At 42.4% G+C, this 9,525-nt stretch overlaps 1 pseudogene; it reads right to left on the reverse strand.

The window, feature by feature from the left end:
* LOC101568838 overlaps positions 1-8,692 on the reverse strand; it is a 12,402-nt pseudogene extending 3,710 nt beyond the window's left edge.
* Positions 8,693-9,525: the final 833 nt, after the last annotated feature.

The following is a 9,525-nucleotide window of genomic DNA, read 5'->3' on the forward strand; positions in this document are numbered from 1 at the left end:
CTCTTACCTCTATTTCCCCTTTCCACAAAGGTAACCCGGGTTTGCTGGGTGCTAGGAAGAGACTGCTAGGTGGGTGGCAAGGGGAAGGAAAGACAGTCAAGTGACCTCCCATTCGGTGATTATTTTCAGGTTTTCATGGAGCTTATCCCTACTGCCAAAGGTCGATGCCCAGAAGTATTCAACAGCAGACACTTGGAGAGCCTAGCGACCCTTTCAGGGCCTTAAGTCTTGGTCACAGAGGCACTATATGTTGTGACAGTTCATGCCCGAGGTCACAGGAGGGCAGATGCAGGAAAAGTGAGGTCTATGGCTGTGCAGGAGGGTTCCCGGGATGCAGCCTACACTTACACAAAGCTTGGCACCGTTGGTTCTGAGCCTCAGGCCTACATTTTTTTCTGCAGCGAATAAGTTACTGTGTTGTCCACTGGAAAGCTGGCATCAAATTTAGAGAGCAGGAATATTACACACCCACGTAGTTGAAGCACAAGGGAAGATTTGAAATACTAATGTGCAGAGTCCTTGCTGCCTATGAAAATTAGAAAATCATGGTAAGAACAGATTTGATTTTGTTTGATGTAATTATTTGGCTTAAACGGTCAAGAGACAACACATTCATACACACCAATAGATCTGCCCTGTCATGATGCGGACTATCCTCAGAAGACCTGAGATGTGATCTGAAACATGGGGAAGGTAACAGCAAAATGATATCAATGGGAGGGGAGTACGTGGTATGTACCAGAGCACAGAGAAATGCTTAGAATAAAGTTCCTCTGTCCCTAAACACAATAGTTTTTATTCTATCTATCTGACAGATGAAGACACTGTGGCAAGGCACTACACAATTTGCACAGCTACTTGGGTTGGGGTTGTAGCCATGTGATCAAGCACTTGTCTATTATAGACAAAGACTCTAATGCAATTCACAGCATATGAACAAGGTACATTAAGAAATAAATATCAGGAAACAAGATTTTCACATGACTGTCTTCCCAATTACTCAGGATATGGCAGGAGTATTGATGTGTGAAGGTTAGCTTTGTAGCACAAGCACCATAATGAGAACCTGTTTCAAAATCAAAACAAATCTCAAAAAACTCAAAGATGCACATCTGGTCAGAGGAATGGCTGAAACTCAGTTACAAGTGGTATAATTTAAAGCAATCAGCACAGCTAAAATAAAAAACACATATAATGAAATGGCAATGGTTCCTACTTTCCAGACAGGTTAAAACTAATGGCAGGGACTTAGTAGTAAATATAAATGCAAATATTCATGATACAGCCATGGAAAATCCCCCACAGTTGCTTCTGTTCAAAAGTGTGGTCAGGGGGGCCGGGGAGATGGCTCAGTGGAATACACGCTTCCCTGGTAAGTGCAAGGGCCTGAGTTCAATCCCCATTTCCACACACACACACACACACACACAAACACACACACACACACACAAAAAGAAGTGTGGTCCAGTTTGAATTCTGGGACACTTTACTCCCCAGTGGAGTGTTTCACTGCAGAGATCATACATGAATGTACTGTTAGGAAGAGAGGCCAATTGGAAAGGGATGCATGAAGAGGGAGGGTGACTTGTGAGTCTATATTCTCGTTCAAAGGACCTCTCTTCCTTTTGTTCTCCTGTTCCTCTTCCTCCTGCTCCTCTTCTTTAGCTTCCCCATCCATCATTCCTTCTGTGCTCCCTCCCTCTTCCATTTGTTGTCTCTTTTTCTCCTAGTTCCCTGGATCATGTGTGTTGAGAAAAATATCACTACTTGCCACACAACCATTGTTTTTACACTTTCCCGCCACTCAAGATGCATGGATTGTACACTCTCAACTCCCAAGCCAGAAGAAACCTCAAATTGTTGAAGTTCTATCTGGGTGACAATTTTTCCAGTATATGGGAAAATGCCTCATGCAAAATCATCCCTGAAGCCCAACTCAGGAGACGTACAGAATTTAGTGCAAGGAGCTGTGTGTCAGCATTCATCACAGAGACCACACCATTTCCTGCAGCTTAGCTCTCTGATGTCTCTCCAGGTGTCCATCTAATGCCGCAGAACTCCCATTTATGTGTAAACCGAGAGCAGAAAACCATGCATGGGTTATTGCTGGATGGGAAAATTAACCTGGGGCTGGATAAATGGAGTGAAACAGATGTATAATATCAGAACACACATAAGCCAAGGCCTGTGAAGTAGGTAAGATTATGGAGAAATGGGCATAGTCCAAGTGAGTTCTAAGACCATGAGCATGATGTAGTTTCTCATGAGCTTAGGGCAGTTTCTGCTTGGGCCTCTGGAGAGAACAGACCGTTTTGCTCTTTGCCATCGCTGATATTTCAGTGGCATTCTTTGAAATTGGGACCATAGAGTGGCTGTTGTGTAAGACCTGCATTGTGACTGGGCCCATGGAAGTGTGGGCTCTGTAGCTAACCCATCTGCTGACGGGAATAGAGTGACCCCTTGTGGTGATCAGCTCTGTATGAGTTAAGGTCATTTTGACTCCAAGTTGTGGGTTTGTGTAATGTTTCCTCAAATCAGGACATAGCATGTTATAGTATTCTTGTCATCTGTGTCCTTTAGGTTCATAAATGGAAAATAGGGAAAGCCTACATGCAGCTAATGTCTGTATCAACGTGTTCAGTTTTTCCTTTCATTTTTTTCTATAAATGTTGCCTTGAGTCACCCCACTAATGACTATATGGTCATATTCTACACTTCAAAATTAATCAGTGTTTGACAAGAAAGGTGGACTCTGTCTGTAGTAGCAATTGCCCCTCAGGACTTGATAAAGCATTTGTCTTAAGGATTTACTGTGTAAATACAGAGAAGGTGGTGTATTTTAAACTGGTGTTGCCCATTCTATTTGGTTTCTTACCGGGCACCATATGCCTGTGATTTTGTAACTGAGCAACAGGAAATCAACACAGTGAAGAAGGGTTTGAAGTTGTGATAGGTGACTGTCTCTTCCCAGCTGCCTCTCAGTGTTGCACATTTCTTTCTTTTTTTTATCTTTAAGAGAGAGAAGTTTATTTTGGCTTATAATTTATAGAGGTTTCAATCTACAGTTGGTTGGCTCCAAGGCAGGGAGGCATAGCAGTGCAGAGTTGCTCCAGCCAAGGCAGCAGGAAGCTGACAGCTCAGAGGAAGGGAAAGGTAGATGCATCCGGGTCACAATCCATGACCCGCCACCTCTGACCAGGCAGCCTCTCTCAACATCACAGTCAGCTATAAACTCATCCGTGGAGTTATCCACTGATAAGTATCATGCCCTGTGATCCATTCACTTCCCAAAAGGTCCACCTATGAGTACATGAGGTTTTGGGGTGGGAAGCTGTAACAGACATCAATTTTTTTTACCTTTTTTGCTATAGAATTGAAATTGTCACTGTAGGTTTTCCATATGCAATTATTCTCAAAATACAATATTTTCTCTCTCTCTCTCTCTCTCTCTCTCTCTCTCTCTCTCTCTCTCTCTCTCTCTCTCTCTTTTTTGCGGTATGGGGGATTGAACTCAGGAGCCTGCACTTGCCAGGCAAGTGCTTAGTCTACTGAGCTATCTCTCTGGCCCCCAAAATACAATATTTTCAAAGCAGTTATAACTCGTCATGTTTCCCATCTGTCTGTGATAAAATCGATATTCACTGAAGCCTCTGTTGAAAATCACCCATCCTAGGTTACCTCCCCTTCCCTGGGTCTTCCAGCTAGATACACTTTGCTAAGACCAGTAAAGGGGTACCAGCTTATGACCCCAGATAATGCAACAGCATTCTATTTGTTGAATTTTAGCTCCACTTTGAGACCTAATTATTATATTTCATTAGAAAATGTTTCCTTTAGGCATGATTTTTTTTAAAGATTGTTTCATTCTGAGTGACACTAATTTAAGGATTAAAAAGTTTCCTGGGAGAGTATCTTTTATATTTATTTGTTTATTTAATTTTTTTTATGGAATCAGGGATTGGACTCAGGCCCTTGCACTTGCCAGGGAAGTGCTTATTCTACTGAGCCATCTTCCTGGCCCCAAGAGTATCTTTCAAAAAGAAATGAAACTAGAAATCGATTGATATCCAGTTTGCCAAAGACTTCAATGTTGACTCACTGGTTAGATAAAAGAAATTAGAGTCATATTTCATTTTATATTCTTAGTGGTTATTTTTAATTGATGCAATGAGATGAAAATTCAGAATTTCCACTTGTCACAAGTGCAAAGGAAAGAAAAATAAGTATTATGTAACAGTTCTCAAATCTTTCATAGGTATTATTACTGGGCCTGGAATCAGTGCAATCAGTAATAAGGTTTCTGTTTTTATCTAAATTACTAGTCTCATCTCCAGCAAAAATTTCCTTGAAAAAACTCTCTGAAGCACTAATTATGTATTTCTAACAGTCAAATAATCATTAAAATTCTAAATGTTGATCCAGGTCTAATAAAATAATCTTTTATACTATCAGTAGTAACAACATAAGTCATGAACTGCTTACATTAAAAAACAAATGATTTGGAGGGATTACAATGTGAATTAGACTGTACAAGTCTCACACACAACTCCTAAAAAATTCCTGATGCTCAATCCATGAATTTAGCACACTTAGATTAGCAGACATTGCAGGGAAAAAGCCAGGCAGCTTCTGATAAGTTATTTCTGTTTCCTGAGATTCTTAGTTTACCCACTCTTTTTCTGACTTTTTTTTTCTTCTTAACAAGAACAGCTTTTTCTCCAATAAATATACTTTTAGGCTGCTCTGAATCTTTGGGAGCAAAGTTAAGTCTCTGCCTGGATTTAGTGACATTCAATCCTGAATTTGAATTTTGTTTTAATTTTTTAAATATTTTATTTCATTTCATTTTATTTTTGTATTTTAGGGAAGGGTCTATAGAGTGTTCAGAGTTTGGACTTATAGTGATCTGCCTGTTGACAGCCTCCCAAGAGCTGGGATTACAGGCATGCGCCACCAGGTCCCATCTCAATTGCTGTCTCAGTGCACCCTAGAAGGGGGGGGGGGCACAGCAGGCCCCGGGGATCGAGTCCCCGACCCCTATGCCTGCTTGTAGGTGCTTTAATCCACTGAGCTATTTGGCTGGCCCTAATTTTTTTTTATTAACAGAAGGCATGACTCTGAGTTTTCTTCTGATTAGCTCAGAATTATTTAATTTCAGAGCAAGATGAACAGCATCTATGTTCTCAAAGAGCACGTAGCCAAAGCCTTTGCTAGCTCCTGTAGCTGGGTCTGTCACAATCCTCACTGCCACAGCACTGCCACAGTCCAGAAAGTGTTCTTCCACAGCAGTTTCTTCAACTTTGCAAGGGAGATTTCCAACAAATACTGAAGTCTCAGATGCAAGATCAACTTGAATACGAATCCGCCTGTAGTCTGGGCCCCTTTTCTTTTCAATGCTTTTGTAGCAACAGTCTCATCCTTAAACACGACCTAAGCATTAATGTTTTTCTGATCAGGATGAATTGTATGTTAAAATTGCCAACTTTTTCTATATAGTTCTCTCTCCTGGAATCAAAGAACGAAGTCATACAGATTCTATTTGTCCATATTCTTTAAAAAATGAATTCAGTTTCCGTTTATTACACATGACAGGTAAATTCTCAACAAGTGCAGCCCTCTCATTGTTTAACCTCTGCTCTTCTTGGTTGACTGGGATCTTCTTTCTTTGACTTCCATCTAAGTTGTGATCTACATCATCAAGTACTTTTCTACCTGCTACATCAACAGTAGATTGAAAGTAGATTTTTTCCCTTTCTGTCCTTGTTTTGGAGAATGTCTTCTTCTAAATCAGCACTTGCTAAAGCATATTCCCTGCTTGCCAACTTTTTGTCTGCATCAGAAAGCTTCTTCTTGCCCTTCACTTTCTTTACACGATCTCGTGAGAGTGGTCTTTGAATCAGAGATTTCCTTTCTTCTTCGTCATCACATTTCCTTTCAGAAGTTTCTTGAGGCACAGGTATGTGATGGGTTGAACTTGCCCTGGAGCACTGAAGAGGGAGGCCGGTCTCTAGTGCTGGTTCCAGGAGGGCGCTGGCTGGAGAGCAAGCTCTTGGTGGCCTATCCAATCAGGTAGTCTCCAGCTGCATCCAGGCCGAAGCCAGAATCCAGGTCCTCCCCCTACTCTGCACTTTATCTTCCATTTTTTCAGCCCTTCTAAAGTCATTTTTACTCCAAGCTTTCTTCCCCTGCCTGCCACAGCACCCGGGGAGGCACTTCCATGCACATTTCTTTAACAACATACATTTACACATGATATAATTTGCTCATTAAATTTCAAATCTACACTAAGCTTGCTTGCGCATGCCTCTAATGCCAACACTGAGGAGGCTGAGGCAGCAGGAACACCATAACTTTGATGTCAAGCTGGGCTACTTGGTGAGTTTGAGGCCAACTCAGGTAGTTTGAGGCCAGCCTGAACCACATAATCAGACATAGTGTGGAAGAAATCCAAAGAAAATACAAATACATTCTTTTCATGTTATATTGTTTTTTTTTTTAAAAAAACTGGTGATTTCAACCTGAAACTGAACAACTGGGCACACTGGCAGGTTCAGAGCTGTTCAAGCACCACCTTGCCTGGTCCTCTGTAGCACTGACATGGGTTTGCATTTGGTGTAGCTTGGGCATTAATCATCTTTCTGTCAACCAAGTGTCACCCTGATGCCTTCTGTGTGTTTCCCATAAATTTTTGGTTGTTTTTTATACTTTACAAAGGATGAAAGTGGTCATTTGCTTCACAGATATTAGATACTTTAAGTCACATGAAATCCTATTCTTTCTTTATTTAACAAGCGAGTGGAGGAAATGTTTCCCTTCATGATGTTAAAGTCATTTTGACTGATTTATTTTGGGGGAGGGTGTTATGAGCCATACTTATTTTTCAGATGCATGTATTTTCTTGAACATATCAGAATTAGGCTTTCTTGTGAAGTTCTTCTATTTCTAGGCCATAGCAAATACTGTTTAATTGCACTTGTTAGGCAAGATTAGACTTCCTAAGTGTTTAATTGTTATGATTTGTGTGTTTTGTCCACCCAAAGGCTCATGCAGTCATTGAAGTGGAGTTCTACAGCTGGTGATTAATTCATGATCCAGGGCTGGGATTATGGGTCTGAGTAATGCTGGGATTTTGAGTGTGAGCGCTCCACTCAGTGTGGGGCTGAGAGCCTGAAAGCAACTTAGGGGAGGCAGGCTTGCTCTCTGTTGCCACTGCTGCTGCTCCTCTCTTTTGCTCTTCCTGTTTTGCTGCCTACTGCCACCATGAACTGCTGCCCTCTGCCATGTGCCAGGCTGTCTTGGAGCCAGCTGAGTTTGGACTGAAATGTCCACAAGTTGTGAGCTAAGTAAACCTTTCCTTCCTTCATTTTTTATTGTTTTTTATTTTTTTAAATGTATGTAGTACAGCGTCTACAAGGTCTCACTACACAGATTGCACTGGTAGTGATCCTCCTGTTTTCAGTCTCCCAAGTTCTGGGATTACAGGCTTGCGCCACCACGCCCAGTCTGTCACCCTTTCAGTGTGCTCACATCTGCTGAAGCAGGTGCTTTAGTCTCCTGAGCTATCTGGCTGGCCCACCTTCCTTCATTTTGAGTGCTGGGTATTTGTCCCAGCAACAAGAGAAGAGTAACTGAGACATAGTTGAAGTTTGTCCTCATGCCATCCAATGCAATTCCAGCCTAGTGCATCTCATTCATTTTCATTACATGATATGAAATTTCAATTTACACTGAAAGAAACAAACCTCTGAGCAGAAGCCTTTAAAATTATTCTGTAATTGTGTAAATATAAAGTTTTGTTTTGTAAATTTTAAAAATATATCCTAAACATATTTTTTAAATAAGTATTTTATGGCAGTCTTGAGTTATGACTACAGAACTTCGTCAGTTGGTGCTATGGTTTGTTTCTACTTGCCCTCCCCTCCCAGTGCTGCATATAAATCATGGGGTGCACAAGGCAGGAGGAGCACAAGGAGGCTCAAGGTGCAGGGCGAGATGACCAGGGTTGGACTCTAGAGGTGGGGACAGAGAGGCACAAACCATTAAACTGGCAGGAAGATTCTTGAGTGATGACCAGGACACTGCCTTTCAAGCAAACTTCCCCCTGGCCTGCAGTCTCTATGAAGTGTGAAGTGGGTCATGCCGGACAAGGCAGCACCCAAGCCTCTCCTTCAGATCCCGTGGCATGGGGCAGCAGTGTCTGCAACTGAGGCTGCCTTGGGCATAGAGGAGATGTTTGGAGAAGACAGAGGCACTGACTCTCTCCTGAGCAAATAAAGCTCCAAGGTCTTGCTACGTAATTCAGTCTGTTTCAAACTATGAAAGCTCCAGTAACTATGAGTTAAATAAACCTTTCCTTCCTTCATTTTGAGTGTTGGGTATTTGTCCCAGCAACGGAAGAAGAGTAACTAATATAGAAACTTAGTTGGCCTCAAGTCAGTCTGATGCCCAGGGCTGCCTGATGATCCAGTGTATATCACCATCCCTGTGACCCAGTGTCTTTCACTCCTGACTCCTGACACAGAGGCTTCCCCTGATGCTGATGCTGTGCACCGTACCCTGTTGCAGAGATCAATCGGGGACAATGTACACAGTAGTCTCTACCCCAGGCCCTCACGTTATTGTTGCAGCCAAGGTCTGTGATGAGCACTGCTGATCCATGATAACCACCTCGGACAACCTCTGCTCTGTTCATGAGGCAATGGGCCACTCTCTGGCCAATGTGTGTTCTTTTCCAGCATGTGGCTAGCAGTTCTACACAGCTCATGACCTCATTTCTGCACTAATTACATTGGTTTTGATATGATAATGATTTTCTGTCCTGATTTTAAGGGATTCTTCCCTTGTTTGGAAACTCGCAGTGCCAGGTGGCACCCAGATGGAGTAAAACAGACTGTGTAGATAAACTTCAGGGATTTTTTCATAGTGGAAATGCTACTTGGGGATGTTTTGTGCTGTAAATAAAAAGCATACAGTCATTAGATGCGGTCAGCTCTATCAGTGAAGGATGAAGGATGGAGGGTGTGGACTGTCACTGTGGAGAAGGCTGTATGTGAGCTTGAGAGGGGTGTTTATTCCACAAGGGCTGTGATGCCAAATGCAAGCTCTAAAGATTCAGTTGGCCCAAAGTTCCTTCAGTTCTTTCCTCTTCAGATCACTGGGGTGAGTTCACTGATATACAGAAAGGCCTAGAATCACACATTGTGTTTCCTTCAGTCTGCAGGATGTGCCTCAAGGTCCCATCGCTCTTCTGCCCTTCATCGTTATCCTCTGCCCCCGCATGGCTACAAGCAGATCACACCTGAGACTCTCAGACTACACTGAGAGTGACATGTGATCAATGTGTGAAGATCCCATAGCAGAGGAGTTCCTGCAGGCTGAGGAGAAAAACTTCCTGAAGCCACACCTTGGAGTAGAACGTATTGGTGGTCAGTTTAACTCCTCCAAGCACTGCAGCCCTACCTGGGTAATCTCTCTACAGGGCACCACAGTGCCATTGCCTTGGGTACTTTCTTTCTTTTTTTTTTT

This window comes from Octodon degus, unplaced genomic scaffold (genome assembly GCF_000260255.1).
Source record: "Octodon degus isolate 3935 unplaced genomic scaffold, OctDeg1.0 scaffold00376, whole genome shotgun sequence".
Classification (NCBI taxonomy): domain Eukaryota; kingdom Metazoa; phylum Chordata; class Mammalia; order Rodentia; family Octodontidae; genus Octodon; species Octodon degus.